This window comes from Balaenoptera acutorostrata, chromosome 4, assembly GCF_949987535.1.
Source record: "Balaenoptera acutorostrata chromosome 4, mBalAcu1.1, whole genome shotgun sequence".
Taxonomy (NCBI): Eukaryota; Metazoa; Chordata; class Mammalia; order Artiodactyla; family Balaenopteridae; genus Balaenoptera; species Balaenoptera acutorostrata.
In genome coordinates this window covers 27086568-27103413 of record NC_080067.1, presented here as the reverse complement: position 1 = coordinate 27103413, position 16846 = coordinate 27086568, and the positions used below count along the sequence as shown (strand labels likewise).

At 51.0% G+C, this 16846-nt stretch overlaps 1 protein-coding gene across 9 annotated transcripts in view; it reads right to left on the bottom strand.

Annotated features, from left to right (window-relative positions):
• Nucleotides 1–15326, bottom strand: part of PXYLP1 (2-phosphoxylose phosphatase 1) — a 72201-nt gene extending 56875 nt beyond the window's left edge. For 3 of the 9 annotated variants that reach the window (XM_057545434.1, XM_057545435.1, XM_057545431.1), the window contains exons 1-3: nt 15187–15273; nt 14573–14787; nt 13844–13992 (exon numbers count right to left, since the gene is read on the bottom strand). The gene's annotated coding sequence lies outside the window, so the exon portion shown is untranslated. The other 6 variants (XM_057545436.1, XM_057545439.1, XM_057545432.1 and 3 more) reach the window with 5 other exon arrangements.
• Between the last annotated feature and the right edge of the window lie 1520 nt (nt 15327–16846).

The window sequence follows — 16846 nt, the reverse complement described above, 5'->3', positions numbered from 1 at the left end:
AAACCATAATTCAAAAAGAGTCATGTAACAAAATGCTCATTGCAGCTCTATTTACAATAGCCAGGACATGGAAGCAACCTAAGTGTCCATCATCGGATGAATGGATAAAGAAGATGTGGTACATATATACAATGGAATATTACTCAGCCATAAAAAGAAACGAAATTGAGTTATTTGTAGTAAGTTGGATGGACCCAGAGTCTGTCATACAGAGTGAAGTAAGTCAGAAAGAGAAAAACAAATACCATATGCTAACACATATATATGGAATCTAAGAAAAAAAAAAAGGTCACAAAGAACCTAGGGGCCAGACGGGAATAAAGACACAGACCTACTAGAGAATGGACTTGAGGATATGGGGAGGGGGAAGGGTAAGCTGGGACAAAGTGAGAGGGTGGCATGGACATATATACACTACCAAACGTAAAATAGATAGCTAGTGGGAAGCAGCCACATAGCACAGGGAGATCAGCTCAGTGCTTTGTGACCACCTAGAGGGGTGGGATAGGGAGGGTGGGAGGGAGGGAGACGCAAGAGGGAAGAGATATGGGAACATACGTATATGTATAACTGATTCACTTTGTTATAAAGCAGAAAGTAACACACCATTGTAAAGCAATTATACTCCAATAAAGATGTTAAAGAAAAACAAAACGCAATGCAACATGGAACTTGATGTGTCAGAAAGATAAAGGCAGAGTATGCTAGGAGGGGCCTCATGCCCCACTCAGCAGAAGCCCCATCACACTGCAGAATTCAGGGTTCTAGGAACACCATTAGGAAATGCACTGTACAAACAGACTGGGGCTGCAGGGGGATGGCAGTGGCTTGTGCTAGAATGGCCAGAGAGGGCTTCAGGGAAGCGGCAGAAACTGTGTTAAAACTAAAAGGGCAAGGAGGACATCAGTGGGCACGCCTGATGTGAGCAGGCATTTGGAGGAGGATAAAGGTTGTGTGCGGTGGTACAGAGCCAGGGGGGGCAGCCAACTCCTCCCTGAACTGTCGACTGATGACAGGCTTTACGCAGTGACTCATCAGTGAACAGGTGGAGAATGGCTGGGACCAGACTAGGTTCCTGTAGGAGAAAGTAGCCATGGGAGGTTCCCGAACGCATCCATGACAGGATGAAGGTGGCATTATGGAAACGTCACTCTCTGCTGATGGGTACATCCTGCATATTCATCCTACCCTCGAGTTACAAGGCACTGGCAGAAAGAAGACAGACCACCTTCCGGGCCACTCAACTCAAGGTTTTGTCACGGTTGTGCTGCACTTGGTCAGCGTTATCCTAGAAGTAATCCGTATTCCAAGGGCAACAGGGCTGGGAACCCCAAGCTGCAGCTCATACCTCCCCCGGGATTGAGATCCAGGCTGTGGCACCTCAGGCAAGTTGCCTTACCTCTCTGAGCTGCAGATTCCTCACCTGTAAATGGTGATTCAATTTATCCCACAGACAGCTACTGAGCATCTGCTATATGGCAAGTACAGTCATAGAAACTGGGGATGAGTAGTGACCAAATCAGTCCAAATTCCTACCCGCGTGGAGCTTACATTCTAGGGGAATGTAAAATTCCCCATTCCTGGGTTTGTGGAAGGGATTAGATATTTCCTGGAAAGCACTTAGGGTATTAATGATTCTTCATCTAATTCCAATGTGTGTGGGGTTTTCTTCCCCACAGCACCAAGCATTTCTCCAACACCAGCTGGTTGTTCACCCCACCCCCCAAGGCGCACCCTGAGGAGACTCAGGATGAGAAAGCACAAGATACTGGCCCTAGATAGCTGAGGTGCGTATCAAAGGAATGATTTCAGTGAGCCCTGACTTTTGCATCTTCCCATACATAGAAAAGCACTAAATTCTTTAACTTGAGATATCTGGTTTTCTTTAATTAACAGTAATCTTTTGATGTTCTGCCTGTGTGATCTTTGTAGCAAAAATTCCTATATATCCCGGCTCCTCCCTTACCTCTGCAGAAGCAGTCTCTCAGAGAATCTGAGATGCTGTGTCCTGGGCTTAAGTCCTCACTTTTGTCTGCCAAATAAAACATAACTCTCAAATTTTAGGTTATGCATTTTTTTCAGTCGACAAACTCAACTCTGACACCATCTACCTGGAAATAGCCTCGGATCTCACAAGTTATGGGCTTAATCCCACAGGACTGTCCCCTTACCACTTCAGATGCCAACCGCAAATCCAGGTTGTCACCTGTGCTTCTAACTGGCTATAGATTGAAGGTTCCAACGACCCCCCTCCCTTTGGATTCAATTAGTTTGCTAGAGAGGCTCACAGAACTCAGAGAAACAATTTACTTACTAGATTACTGGTGTATTACAAAAGGATATGACTCAGGAACAGCCAGATGGAAGAGATGCACATGGCAAGGTATGTGGGAAAGGTGTTACAGCTTTCCCACTCTCTCCCACTCTCCCTACGTCTCCATGCGTTCACCAACCTGGAGGCTCTCCAACCTGTGTCCTCTGGGTTGTTATGGAGGCATCATTGAGGGAGGAGATAGATGGGTCCCAGCTGAGCAGCTGGAATTTGTCTCCTGAGGACAGATACTTCAAGATAAAGATAATTCTCTGCAGGAGCTGATCCCTGCTTAGGTGAAAAAGGAAGCCACATATTTCTCATTCCTGGGGTCAAGGAGACCTCCCAAACTACATGTGCACAGAAAGGTTGCCCAGGGGTCAGGGAAGGGAGGAGGTGCCAGCCCATAATATGTCCTGCCAGCCTCCCAGAAACCCTCACACTGGAATCCATCTTGGCTAAAAGATGCGCGCACACATTGGGCAGGGCCCTAAATCAGATCAGATACGGACAGCTAGCAAGATGATTGGCCAGGGGAAACCTGGAAAAATGCCCCATATAAGCAATTTAAGTCACCCGAAAAGGGCAACTCTCCCTCTGAGTCCACCCATGTGTCCTTTTCACACGTACTCTGCTTCTAATAAACACTTTACCTGCTTTACAATCTCCATCGCTTTCCAAATTTTTTTTTCAAAGAAGACAAGAACCAAGATCATCATTACATAGGCATAACTGATTAAATCATTGACCAAGGGCAACTGATTCAACTTCCAGCCCCCAACCCCTGCCCAGAGGTCAGGGGTGGGACTGAAAGTTCCAATCCTTTAATCACAAGGTTGGTTCTCCTGGCAACCAGCCCCCATCCTCAGGTTCCCTGGGGGCTTTCCAAAAGTCACCTCATTAACATAATAAAAGACACCTTTCTGGTCTCCTCTAGGAAATATCAAGAGTTGTAGGAGCTCTGTGCCAGAAACAGTGACAAAGAACAAATATATATTTCTTATTATAAATTACAACATCACAGGTTGTAATGATCCTCCTTCTCCTCGTTTTATTATTATGCACGTTCCCTACAGCACTTGGCTCCAAAAAGGTACCCAATAAACACCATAGGACTGGCCTACAGATTGAGATCCCTCTATCTGGAAACAAAGTGCCCTTCATTCAGCCCTGAGCTCAGACTAGCATGAAGCTTCCTCTCTCTGCACTCCGCACCCCGCCCCCAGCACTGTCAATTCCACCTTAATAAACAGGGCTGGGAAGGGAGAATGAAAGTACCACGCTTGCGCCCATTCGTCACAGAAAAGGCAGCTGACAGCTCCTCCAAACCCTGGCTCAGCCCTCATTTCCTTGGGGAGATGAGCAAAACTTTTCAGGCTGGTGAGAGCTGGTCCCTTCTCAGGTAGTGCTGACCACGGTCCTCACCTGGACACGAACCCTGGATGGACTGCCCTGTGGAGATGACTCAGCCCCTCCGATCAGGCCGGCCCAGGGCAAGGCCAGTCCTCACTTGGTGGATTTCAGCATTAAATGTTCATTCCAATGAGCTCATAGGTGGGGAATCGGCACAACCAATACATATTCATTCTGAGCCAAGTGGCCAGAAGTTTTGGTATGAGTTGAAAGGAGAAAAAAAAAAATTGAAGCAAACTTTAGGACCTTATTCTTGGGGCTCCAAGAATGAGCTCCACCAAAAATCTAGCTGGCGCATATCTTGATATGTAGCGACAGTTTCCAGCTTTCCTCACCAACTACACGCTGATGTTCTGGTGCCAGCATCTATTTTTATAGCCTGCGTAATGCAAAGGACCAGACGGGAGTTGGAGACAGAGGGACAGGGCACAAGAGGCGATGGCACAAGCAACGGGGCCCACATCCTACTCGGCCTCCAACAGCAAACCCTTCCGAGCAGAGTCTAGGACAGCAGCCAAGCCCACCCTCCTCTGCAGTCTCATCCCCCATTAGAGCCCAGACCTCGAGCTCCCTTGGGGCTGGGACTTAATCTGCCTTGTCCACTGCTCTAACCCCAGGGCCTGGAGCACAGGAGTGTGTAATGAGTGAATGACGCACGTCCCAGTGCGTCAACTCCAGCGCACTGCACTCCTCACCGTTCCCCCCAACCCCAAGAGCCCCTTCCGCCAACTCAGCGTCTGTGCCATTTCACTCTCTTGGCCCAGATGCCTTCTTGACCTTGTTAACTCTAGCTCATCCTTAAACTCAGCTCAAATCCCACCTCCCCCCAGAAGCCTTCTCTAAACCCAAGGCTGGGTGAGGTCCCCCCACACTGGGCAACCACAGCCCTCCCACAATACTCCTCAACGCCACAGGCTTGTGTCAGCTTCCTTGCCTACCTCCCCCGGGGCTCGGTGGATGCGGAGCTGAGAAGGCAGCAGGTACTCATTAGGTGTGTGCGGGAAGAAGGAAGGGACAAAGGGAAGAAAGGACACCGAGAAGGGTGCTGTGGATGGAGAAGCACCTGTCACTGAAACCTACAGCAAACTGAACAAGAACAAAGCACTGAAGCCCAATAGATCAATGAACCATTGACCAACAAGGTAACCGAGAAAAGATAGCAAGAAGTGGTAGGAAAATGCTTCTCAGTGGGTTTAAGTGGGAAGCTGAGGTCACTCTGCTGTGACCTCTCCTCCTCTCTGGTGGGGGATGGAGAGGAGAAACGTTGGGAGGCTGGGTGAGTGGGGGCACTTGGAAGGCTCATGAGCAAGCAGCTCTCACAGGTTCGAGTTCTCACAGGCTCGAGTCCTCAGAGGCTCCTCTGGTCTCGAGGAGGCTGAAGGCCGTTTCTTCTGGGGTAACCTCCAACTGCTGAAGGGAATCCACTAGGACTCACTCCCTCAAAGCTGTTAAGAACATGGCCTGGGGCTTCCCTGGTGGCGCAGTGGTTAAGAATCCGCCTGCCAATGCAGGGGACACGGGTTCGTGCCCCGGTCCGGGAAGATCCCACATGCCGCAGAGCAGCTGGGCCCGTGAGCCACAACTACTGAGCCTGCGCGTCTGGAGCCTGTGCTCCGCAACAAGAGAGGCCGCGATAGTGAGAGGCCCGCGCACCGCGATGAAGAGTGGCCCCCGCTCGCCGCAACTAGAGAAAGCCCTCGCACAGAAACGAAGACCCAACACAGCCATAAATAAATAAATAAATAAATAAATAAATAAATAAATAAATAAATAAATAAAAAGAATCCTCCCCTCTGGCCAGTTTTTTAAAAAAAAAAAAAAAAAAAAAGAACATGGCCTGAGTCAAGAAAGAGGGATAATGAGGGCTTTCCATTGTCCTGTTAGTCCGGTTCCCAAAGGCGGGAACAGAGGCCAGGATTTAAGACAGATGATCTGGGAATAGAGACTATTTTTGTCTGGAGCTTTCTTAGCACAGCATTTCTTTCCAACACAGACACCTCCAGTTCTCCAGTTGCCCCTCAATATTCATTCCTTCCTTGCCAACAGAATCTTGATTTGGTGGGGGGCGGGGGAGGGAAAGTGTGGCAGAGGTGGCCAGCTCACCATGAAACCCATCTCCTCTTCCTCCTAGGCACAGGGCTGGACCACATTTCCCAGCCTCCCTTGCAGGAGGTGTGGTCATCTGACTGAGCCCTGGCCAACGGAATGTCAGTGTCTCCTTCCTGCAGCAGCCATCTTGCCATCATGAAGAAAAGGCCAAGAAAATAAGAGTGTCAGTCCAGACAGACATCAGCTGTTGAAACCAATGCCAGCAACCACCTACCTTCAAACATCTTGTTACGTGAGAAAAATAAACCATTATCTACTTAAGCCACTAAGGTAGGGTTTTCTGTTACTTTGCAGCCAAACACAATCCTAACTGCTATGCAACCATTCATTCATTCATTCACCCAACCTTTATTGAGGCCTATTTCATGCCAGTTCTTGGGCTAAGGATGAAGATTCAGGGGTGAGCTGGGTGTAGACCCTACCCTCCAGAAGCTCCCAGTCAAGCTGGGGAGAAGGTCCCTGAGCAGACAATCTGCATGCAGTGGGAACGGATGCTGCAGTGACACACAATGTCCTGCGGGTGGCGGCAGCGTGAGCACTGGGCGGTGGGTGCACCCTGAGGCAAGGAGTTCCCCACTCCCTTTCTGGCACTGGGCACACACAGCAAACACCCCTCAAGCTAAAAAAGCAAGTAGCAAGAACATGCTATGCTCAGCCAGCCGAGCCAGCCAACTGCAATTACTTACTGAACGTTGAGTCCCTAAACACCATCAATTAATGCAACTGTTTCAAGATAATCAGCAGTCATTAGAGCAAGATGCACAAGAGGAGAACATAAAAACTCACACGCCGCTAACTTAGAAATACTGGAAATTATGTGAACCGAGGATGAGGCAGGCTGGCTTAGATCCTCCTGCCTGTTGATATTAGGATCTCCTAAAATATACTCTCTTTCTCAAAGACAGGGTAATTTTTCACCTTGAAGACAGAGCCAAAAGAATCAAACGTCTAAGCCATGACCTTCAACCATAAATGTCCAAGCTCCGATTCTCAGGTCTGTGTTTCCATTAAGAACTGTGATGGAGACAAACTGGTGACAGAATTCAACCCCATCTGGGAAATCAAGAGGCAACCAAACCAGAGAAGTTAGAGCAGCTAGGGAACAAATCAGAAACTAGAGAAAAGGTTTTCCTCCTTTTAACTCAATGCTGCCTACACACAAATTTTTTTTTTGTTGTTTTTGTTAATGAATGGCATTATTTGCCATTTCTTTACTTTCCAAGAATGGGGAAAGTGTTTTAAGAAAAAAAGACAAAGCCTCATTGACTTCAGATTCCAGAAGTTTAAAAATGAATAAAATAAGCAGGCTCTCCAATAAGAGAACTGATTATCAGGTTTCCAGTCTGCTGACTTATGAGTACAAAGAACTCCAGTGTAGAGCAGCGGGTGTGCTAATCACGCAAGGCAGAGAAGCGCTCAAGTTCTGAGGCAGCAATCACAGGTTTCTCTAGTCCTCAGCCCGCCGCTGGGGGCCACCGCAGGATGGCAAGGGCTAGCTGGGCAGGCTGCCACGCTGGAGTTTCTCTGTAGGACACGTGGAGCAAGGAAGGGTGAGGTCTGAGGTGGAAGGAACCTCCCTTTCCAGGACTTCTTATTAAACCCAAGCCTATCAACAGTTTCCCAGAGACCTTCAGATGAAGAAGATTCCAGCTATGGCAGACACAGGACACATGATAGTGTTAAAGAGAAAACCACAGGCCCAAAATGGCGTTACTTGTGTTAAAACCCATTATCATGGGTTTTAACTCAAACCTAGTTTTATTACCTAACCTAATTGCAGCTTCAGCCTTCCCCAGAAATGTAATCTTAATTGGCCAGTCTGGAATTTTCTGGCCAGCACCAATGACATAATCTGTCACATGGGTCCCCTCTATCCCCCTGCATCCCCCAAAGGAAGTAGACGTAAACGACATGATAGACCCTTGACCCTCACCCAGAAGAAGGTGACCTGGCCTGAAGCAACCCTCGACTTTCTTTTACTAATAGCCTCCTTGCCCCTCCCTCCTTCTATTTATAAAGAGCTTCTATTTTGTGCAGCCCCTCAGAGGGGGCTTCTATTTACTAGATGCGATGCTGCCCAATTCAATTGAATAAAGCCAATTAGATGTTCCCATTTACTCGGTTGGATTTTGTGTTTGAGCAGTAGTCTGGCCTCTGCCTCAGGTTAGTCCCCTACCCGCCCTCAGGAGCAGCTGTGCCACTCCTCACGCAGAGAACTGGGTCTCTGATAGAATCGTGGGCTTCCGGGGCTGCTAGAGAGCCAGCCCAGAACAGTGGTCAGGGCATCTGGTGCTGTCGACCAGGACCAAGAATAGCGCTGGCAAACCAGGTGAGTAAACACTGGGTTTACAGTCTCTTATCACGCGTCCCACTAACAACCTGAGGCCAAGAGAGATAGTTAAAACGTGAACAACCAGTGTGTGTCAGACACAGACCAGTCAAATGAGTGCCTGTCTTCAACAGCTGGCAAGGCCACGTCACCACTGTGTACCAGCTGAAGATCATCTGGTAGCCGCCTGCCACCACCCCCAGTCATGGTGAACCCTTTATAGGCTACACCGCAGCCTCTCATGGCCATAAAAGGCTGCCTGGAGCCAGGTGAGTGCCTGGGAAATGCCTGTGCTATTATTCCTGTCCTTCACTGTGAACTTAAGTATGATATCCTCCGTTTCATGAGGACAGAGGCTATGCGTATCTTATCCGTCATCCTATACCCACCATCTCAGTGCAGTCGGTTGGTACCAAAAATGTTTTTTGGATGAATACGTTAAGGAATGAATGAATAGTAAAAAAAAAACAAAAACAAAAACAAACAAACAAAAAACAGCTGACGTTTAAGCATGTACTATGTGTTCTAAGTCCTTGTCATGTACTATCTCATTTCAGCTTCACAACAATACCATGAAGTAGGTATTATTATCATCACCTCCACTTCACAAAAGAGAAGAAACCAAGGCATAGAGAGGTTAAGTAACTTGTCCAAGGGTACAAGTTTAATAATGATAAATCCAGGATTTAAAGCCAATCTGGCTTCAGAGCCCACACGCTGAACCACTGCACTGTGCTGAGTACACAATCACAGGAACTTCTGTATTAGGAAGTCATCAGAAGAGAACCTCTACACAACATTGTAAATCAACTATGCTTCGATTAAAAAAAAATTAAATTAAAATAAAAAGAGAGAACCTCTGACATCCACAAACCCTGAAAAATCCTTCCAGACAGTTTCTGATGGTGCTAAGCATACTCTGTTTTTGTTTGTTTGACTTACAGAACATTGTAAAGATGTTCTGTAATTTTCAAATAACTGTAACCACACTGAGTTATCAAGCAACTGTAGCAGGAACATCTAGGTACATAGTATTTCTCCACTCAAGAGATCTGAATTCTAGGGAAACTCTTATAAATACTCTGTGGTCCAATGTCTCCACCTCTAAGAAGATCCCAGACTTGCTAGAAGGATTGAACAAGATCATGGACATAGTTGCCTATTTAAATGGTAAGCTACTACATAAGCATAGTATAGGATCATAATAATTAATATATTTCAATAAAATGACAGACCAGAATTTCTATTACCTATCAATCTATACTTGTCAAAATTCTGTACTTGCATATACTTCTATGGTAGTTCCTATTTATATCTCTCCACATTTCAGTAACAATGTTTAAAGCTTAACTTATTTCTGTAAGACTGTGTCCCTCTGTTATCACTTCTGAGTTTCCAGACATTTCTACTTTCTCTACCTTAATCCAACTGGTCCTTTCATTTTAGAAGCATAAAGAGTTAACAAGGCAGTAAATGTCTTATTCTAACTTCAGATTCTCCTATAGTAGCAGCCGACACAATTAGCAAACAGAGCTTCATTTGAGCTTTGTAATTAAAAAGCTCAAAATGATACTGCTCTGTCTCTGAAGGCCTGAAGTTTGGTGTTAGATCCAAGAATGAGGTGGGTCTAGGAAAGTAAGCTGTGGTTTCTGTTAGCTGGAAAGACACATGTCTCCATGTAATTGAGGGGTAGTTCAAATAGTATTCAAACTATTTGTAAACTGGGTGTAAATGATGACTCTGACCACACACAGGAGAGGAGAGGAGGGGGAGGCGGTGTCGGAACGCGGTGCAATCATTTTCATCTTAGTCTGTTCTTTAAAGCTCTGGTTTCTATGCTGTTGATTGTGGCTCTCTCTAAGGAAGTGGGTTATACACAGAGACAGAGAGAGTGGTGAGCAGATGACAAAAGGATGCCTCATAGTACAGAAACATGAACACATACGTTGGGGAAGTGACTACGCAAATACACACAGAATTTGCAAGTTCCTAAGTTGCTACCACTAGATATTTGAGTTGCCCAACCTCTCCTCCACCCTAGTACCAGCACAGAGGTGGCTCGATCAATGCGTGCAGTGCAGGAGGATGGGGCTGAGGGACGAGGTGGGAGGGAGGGAGGGGCCGGAATGCAGGGATGAATCCCAGATACTCCTTGCGGAGCAGAGGATGTGGGTGAAGCCTGCCTCCTGGCTGCAGGAACCACACAACTAGGCTCCTCCAAGTCCTTTCTCAATGCCTTTTTTTTTTTTTTCTTAATAAATTTTATGTATTTACTTTTGGCTGTGTCGGGTCTTCGCTGCTGCACGCGGGCTTTCTCTAGTTGCAGTGAGCAGGGGCTACGCTTCATTGTGGTGCGTGGGCTTCTCATTGTGGTGGCTTCTCTTGTGGAGCACGGGCTCTAGAGCACGTGGGCTTCAGCAGTTGTGGCAGGAGGGCTCAGTAGTTGTGGCTCGTGGGCTCTAGAGCGCAGGCCCAGTAGTTGTGGCGCACGGGCTTAGTTGTTCCGCGGTATGTGGGATCTTCCAGGAGTAGGGCTCGAACCCGTGTCTCCTGCATTGGCAGGCAGATTCTTAACCACTGCGCCACCAGGGAAGCCCTCAATGCCTTTTTAATCATTAACATCGGGCTTCCCTGGTGGCACAGTGGTTGAGAATCTGCCTGCCAATGCAGGGGATGTGGGTTCGAGCCCTGGTCTGGGAAGATCCTACATGCCGCGGAGCAACTAGGCCCGTGAGCCACAACTACTGAGCCTGCGCGTCTGGAGCCTGTGCTCCGCAACAAGAGAGGCCGGGATAGTCAGAGGCCTGTACACTGCGATGAAGAGTGTCCCCCGCTTGCCGCAACTAGAGAAAGCCCTCGCACAGAAATGAAGACCCAACACAGCCAAAAATAAATACAAAAATAAATTAAAAAAAAAAAAAGACCTAAAGAAGAAATACATGGCGAATATCTTACCAAAAAAAAAAAAAAAATCATTAACATCCTCCATGCTCCTGCGATGTCTCCTCTCTTCATTACTGATAGCCCTGTTTCTTTTCCAAAGCCAGTGGCCTCCCTGACCAAGGCCCAAGAAGATTCGGAGCAGCCTCCTGGTTCTAGGGATGAAGGCTGCTTACTATCCTGGAGTCTGTGGCTCAGTTAGGCCGCCCTGGCCCTCCTGCCTTTTGCACTCAGAGCAGACCTACAGGTCACTCCCGGTTCACGGGTGCCTCCTCATGGCTGCCTTGCAGGATCTCCAGGTTGAGGGGCCTTAGCAGGCCCTCCTCCATCTGCAAGGCTGCCCAGCAGGCTCAAGAAGAGTCTGTGGGAGGCTGCTTCTGCCAACAGGCCCACCATCCTACCAGAAGGCAGCTGTTGTCTCTCCCCCACCCCCTAAGTGCAGGGGCACAGATCCTCCCAGCCGCATCTCTTTTGGCCACACCCCTGAACGCTCCCCCACACCGCATCTCAGGTGCGAGCTGGCTCCCCCAGGCCAGACCCCAGACCACTGTCATCACTCAAGCCACCTTTTCCAAAGGAGCACAACCCTCATCCAAAACTTCAAATGGCTCAGTGCTCTCCCACCTCACTATGTCCAGCCCTCAGCTGGCTTTCAAGGCTTTCTAGGAAGCAGAACAGTGGGCCCAGCACACCTTATTTCAGGTAACTGTGGGGCCGTTTTTCCTATCACAGTGACTTTGCTCCGAATGGCAACCCCTCCACCTGAATGTGGGCCCACGTCCTCATCCACCAACCCAGAGCCTCGTCCCAAGGCTGAAGTCTACCTCTGTGAGTTTTCAGGACCTTGGCTATTCTGCTACCCTTTTTCCTACCCCCTCCAAATAGCAAGTTCTCTCTCTCTCTTCCTCTCTCCCTCCCCCCCTTTCTCTCTCACTCACAAACTGCAGGCATTAATTAAATGTCTTCTAGAAAACAGATTTTCACCAGCTGCAGTTATCCTGGGTATGAGCCAGACCTGGAGACACAGACAGTCCAGGTGAGGAAGATAAGCCCATGACAGCTGTGAACCTGTGGGCAGTGCGGGTTCCCGCATCAAAGTGACATTCTGAATTCCACCCCTTTCCATACTCCTGAAAAATGCGGACACAGGTTGCTCCCACCCCTTTGGCCTCTGGCCGTTCTCTCCAGAGCTGGCCTTTGACACAGGCCGAAGAGCTAGACTTTGATCTACCTGCCAGTGGGTCACGGCCACCTCCCACAGACAGAAACACCTTCCCCAAACACCAGCCTCCCTGCCCCCAACAGCACAGCAAATCAGATTGCCCGAAAAGTGCAAGAAGAGGTGCTCCCAGCTCTGCCTGGGGCGGGCAGCATCCACTGGAGTGAAGATGCTGTCGTCTGAAGCAGCCAGCGGGGCTCCACAAGTGGCTTCCGCCACCATGCGCGGGGATGAGGGATGCTGAAGGGGGCTGCGCCACAGCTCAGGGCCCTAGAGGTTAAGCTGTGGAGGACTCACCCCTCAGCAGAAAGCCTTAGCTCTCCACAGTGCCCATCACCCTCTCACCCCAGCTGTGGCATGAGGACAACTGCTTTTCTTCGTGGAAATTCTGGAGTGCCCCCTGAGGTTAGAGACCCAGTTGTCAAAGCCTGACCCATAAATTGAGCTCTCTGCCCCAAATACACACAGAAATGAATGTCTCTGTTGAGATAAGATATTTCTTTAAAATCTGATGAATCGAAGGATAATGTTTTGGAAACAGTGCAGCACAACAGAAAACCACGGGTAATGGACTCAGCCTGGATTCAGGAAAGACAACCACTTCTTTACTAGACAAACACTGAGCACCTGTCACTTAGAGGGTGCCAGGCTGGGTGCTGGGGCCACAAAGATGGTTCCACCCCACCGCTGAAGGTGACCCTGGGCAGTGGGGCATCTGACGTTCAACAACTCATCACACAGCAACCTGGCGAGGGCTGAGGAGATACCCACAGGAGTGTGTGGGCACTCAGAGGGAGTCTACCCAGCCCCAGTGTGACCTTGGGCTAATTACTTACTAATTCACTACTCAACAGTGAACGAATATTGAGCTAATTACTCTTCGAGTCAATCACTAAAAAGAAAGAGTTGCAGATAGCGCAGTTCCGCAAATGCTCAAAATGCAGTGCTCCGAAGGTCAGGTGGCCCGTCTAGGCCCTGGTGCCCAAAAGTAGGCTCCCAAGCGTCATCAGTGAGGGCGGGCTGGCCAGGAGCTGATCTGTAGAAGAGACATGACTCCTACAAGCCCTTTCTCTAAAACAGGCAATTAACTTAATCCAAGACTTACTGAAAGCCAGGAGAAGCGATGGGGCAGGTTCATGCACTGGCTTTCTGGCTGTCACCCTGCATCTCCACCTCTCTCCAGGGAACACGAGGCTTTTCAAACCACCTGCTTTAGGACTTCCCTAGTGGCGCAGTGGCTAAGAATCTGCCTGCCAATGCAGGGTACACAGGTTCGAGCCCTTGTCTGGGAAGATCCCACATGCCGCGGAGCAAATAAGCCAGTGCGCCACAACTACTGAAGCCTGCGCATCTAGAGCCCGTGCTCCACAACAAGAGAAGCCACTGCAATGAGAAGCCCATGCAATGCAATGAAGAGTAGTCCCCGCTCACCCAACTAGAGAAAGCCTGTGCTCAGCAACAAAGACCCAACGTAGCCAAAAATAAATAAAATAAAATAAATTAATTAAAAAAAAAAACCCACCTGCTTTAGATCCTCTTCGCACAGATGTCCAGACGGGGCACCAACACCTCCGAGGAGGAGTTGTTGCCAAGCTCCGTCCGCAGTCACGTCACGTCTGTGAGGCTGGCTGGGCACTGCCTGCTCCACACTCGGGTTCACCCGCGGGCCTTCTGCAAATAGCAACAGATGTCCCCAAGTTGTGGAGCCTTCTTGAGGCTCCTTTGGCCGTCCACCCCACACTTGCCCATTCGTACGCGATCTGATTCCGCAACTCTCCTGATTTTACTTTTCGAATGCTTACAAAGCATCCCTGTCTTCCCACGAAGGCACTGGCCACCCAGGCGGTGATGTCCTCCCTCCCCACGAAACGTCCCGCCGAAGCGGGAAAATATGGCTCCACATCCTCCGGCACTGCTAATCCTTTAACGACCCACACTTACACCTTGAAAGACCGCTGCAGCCGCCAAGAAGGCCACCAGCTCGAAGCACAACCAATTTCGTGTGTGTAACAAAGCCGGCTTCTTTAAAAGACTGCGACCTAAGCAGGTTCACGAGCAAAAACAACGCCGGGGGGTGTAAGCCACGCAGTCCTAACCTGAGCATCCCGGAATGTTAACCTGCGCACGCAGCGGCCCCCTCCGCTGGGCCCCGGGACTCCCGGGGGCGCCGGGCGCAGGTAGCTGCCGGCAGGAGCCGGCCCCACCCCCGAGGAAGACGGCAGAGAACTTGCCGTCACCGCAGCCTCCTTACCTGGAGACCAGCCGGCTGGCCACGGCCGGGGAAGGGGGATTCTGCAAGCTCCAGTTCCGGCAGGAATCTGGCGGCAGGAGTGCGGGAGCCGGGCAGGAGCGGGCTGGAGGGGCTGGACCGCGGATGGAGGCTGGCGAGGTGCGGGGCTGGAGGTGGAGAAGCAGGACGCAGCGCGGGTGAAGGGAGGCACCCACCGGAGGCTGCGGGGCAAAGGCCTGGGGAAAGGGCGGCGGAATCGTAGGCCGGGTTGGGGGCGCTGGGGCTAGGAGAGGGGGAGGTGGATGAGAAGGCGGGGACTGGGATCCGGGCGCGTGGGCGTGGGGGGGTGGCTTGGGGAGTGGAAGCGAGTCGGGGGCTGGGGTTTGGGGAAGGGCCGGGGATGGAGGAGGGAGCTTAGTAGCCGCGTTCAGACCCGGTGCTCGCAAGCGCGCCCCCGACCCCCCACCCCTCTCGCACCGGAGTCACGCCCGGTCGTCCCGGCCTTGGCGCGTCCAGAGGACCCCTTCGGTCTCCAAGACCGGCACCCCGGGACACCCGCCCGCCTCGAGCCTCCGCGGGAGGCTCCGCTCAGCCTCAAAGGCAACCACCCCTACCGCGGCCCCCGCCGCGCTCACCGCCCATGGTCCCGGCCCGGCCCCGGCTCCGCCACAGCGCGCCCGGTTCGGCGCTCGCCGCCCGCTCCGCCCGGCGCAGGGGGAGGCGAGGGCGGCGCGCAGCGACTTCGGGGCAGCGCGACGGCCCGCAGCGCCCCCTAGTGACCTCGTCGCCCTCGAGCTCCGCCCCGGAGGCGGCGATGCGGTGCGGCCCGGGCGGCCGGAAGGGAGCAGAAGGGGCTGCGGAGAGGACACTGATTGGAGGAGGTCAAACACAGGCCCCAGAGACGGGCCAGTCTCCAGAGATCCCAGCGTGCGAAAGTCACGGTCACGGGCACCCTGAGGGCGCGGGGATCGCGGCCACCGGAGCGCAGGGCCTCTGCGCGCCTAACAACGCGGGACTCGGGATCAGGGATGCGTGGACGCACGCCTAGGCCGGGTACACAGACACGGCCCGGAGCCCTAGTGTGGGTGCCTGTGGACAGTGTGCCTGACCCCGCGCCACCCGGGGGCCGGTGCTGAGCTGGACGCGCGTGTTTGGGGTCCACCATTGCCGGTGACTGATCCAAACTGTCACGATTCTCGCCACCTTGCCCCCTCCCCCCTCAGGCTACTCCACGTTTCCCTTCCGGCTCCCACCACATCCGGCCCTGTGTGTCAACTCTAGACCTCCACGCTGCTGTCTCTGGGTGGCCTGCCGGCGCCCTGGCGAGGTCGCGGTCCGGGCAGCGTCTCTCCCCACCCCTTCCCCGTCCCGTGGTTCTCAGCGTTCTCGGAGCTACTGGAGAGCCACAGAGCACTTGAATGATTTCTGTAACTCCCTGTTAAGACACCCGAGAGACGTGCAGTTGAACTTGATATGATACCGTATTGGGGGTCATTTTTTTCAAATGTTGGGTCCCAGCTGGTGGTGACTCCTACCTGATTTCTCTGCACGAGATGATCTGACCAACTGCGACTGTCAGAGAGGACTTTGGTGTCGGTTCAAGATCTGCAGTGACCCCTACGTGCCCTAGAGCAACTGGTCTTGCGGAAAATAGGCTCCTAAGTATATTTACTATTGACCTCCCGGGCGCACTTTCTGGAGGAGTTTCTCACTTGGCCTCTGCTTTCACTCCTGTATTGATGGCTCCCAAATCCACACTTGACACGGAGATACTTCACCCATATTTCTACCTACTCTCTGGTTTTCCGCTTAGAACTTTCCATCTCAGTTCAGCACTCCCAACACCAAATTCTATCTCTTGCCAGCTCTATGGTCTCACCATTTACGCAGCCCCCTGGTTTGCCTTCCTCAGCTGAAGGCTCAATGTCCAGGGAGGCTTTGCTTCTAAATCCTGATAACCTGCTTTTCTCACCCCATTTCTGGGATGTCACACCATGCTCGGCTCCTTTCTGCCCTGACCACTGACGCAACCCCTCCCAGTCATGAATCGCACCTCCCAGCACAAAGTCCTTTCACTGTCTGCCTCAGCATCTCCCCAGACTCTCCCACCTGGCTCTCAGCCCACCGCACCCCACCCAACACCTCTCCTCCTTCCCTCCACAACCCCGCTGACTGTCCTCTCACTAATTCCAGGCTCTACCCCTTCCCTGGTGCTGCCTCCTCCCTCTTCCCTACACGAGTTAGGGCGCTTCCTGCTCTAAATGACAGGCAACCCAATTCACACTCGCTTAAACA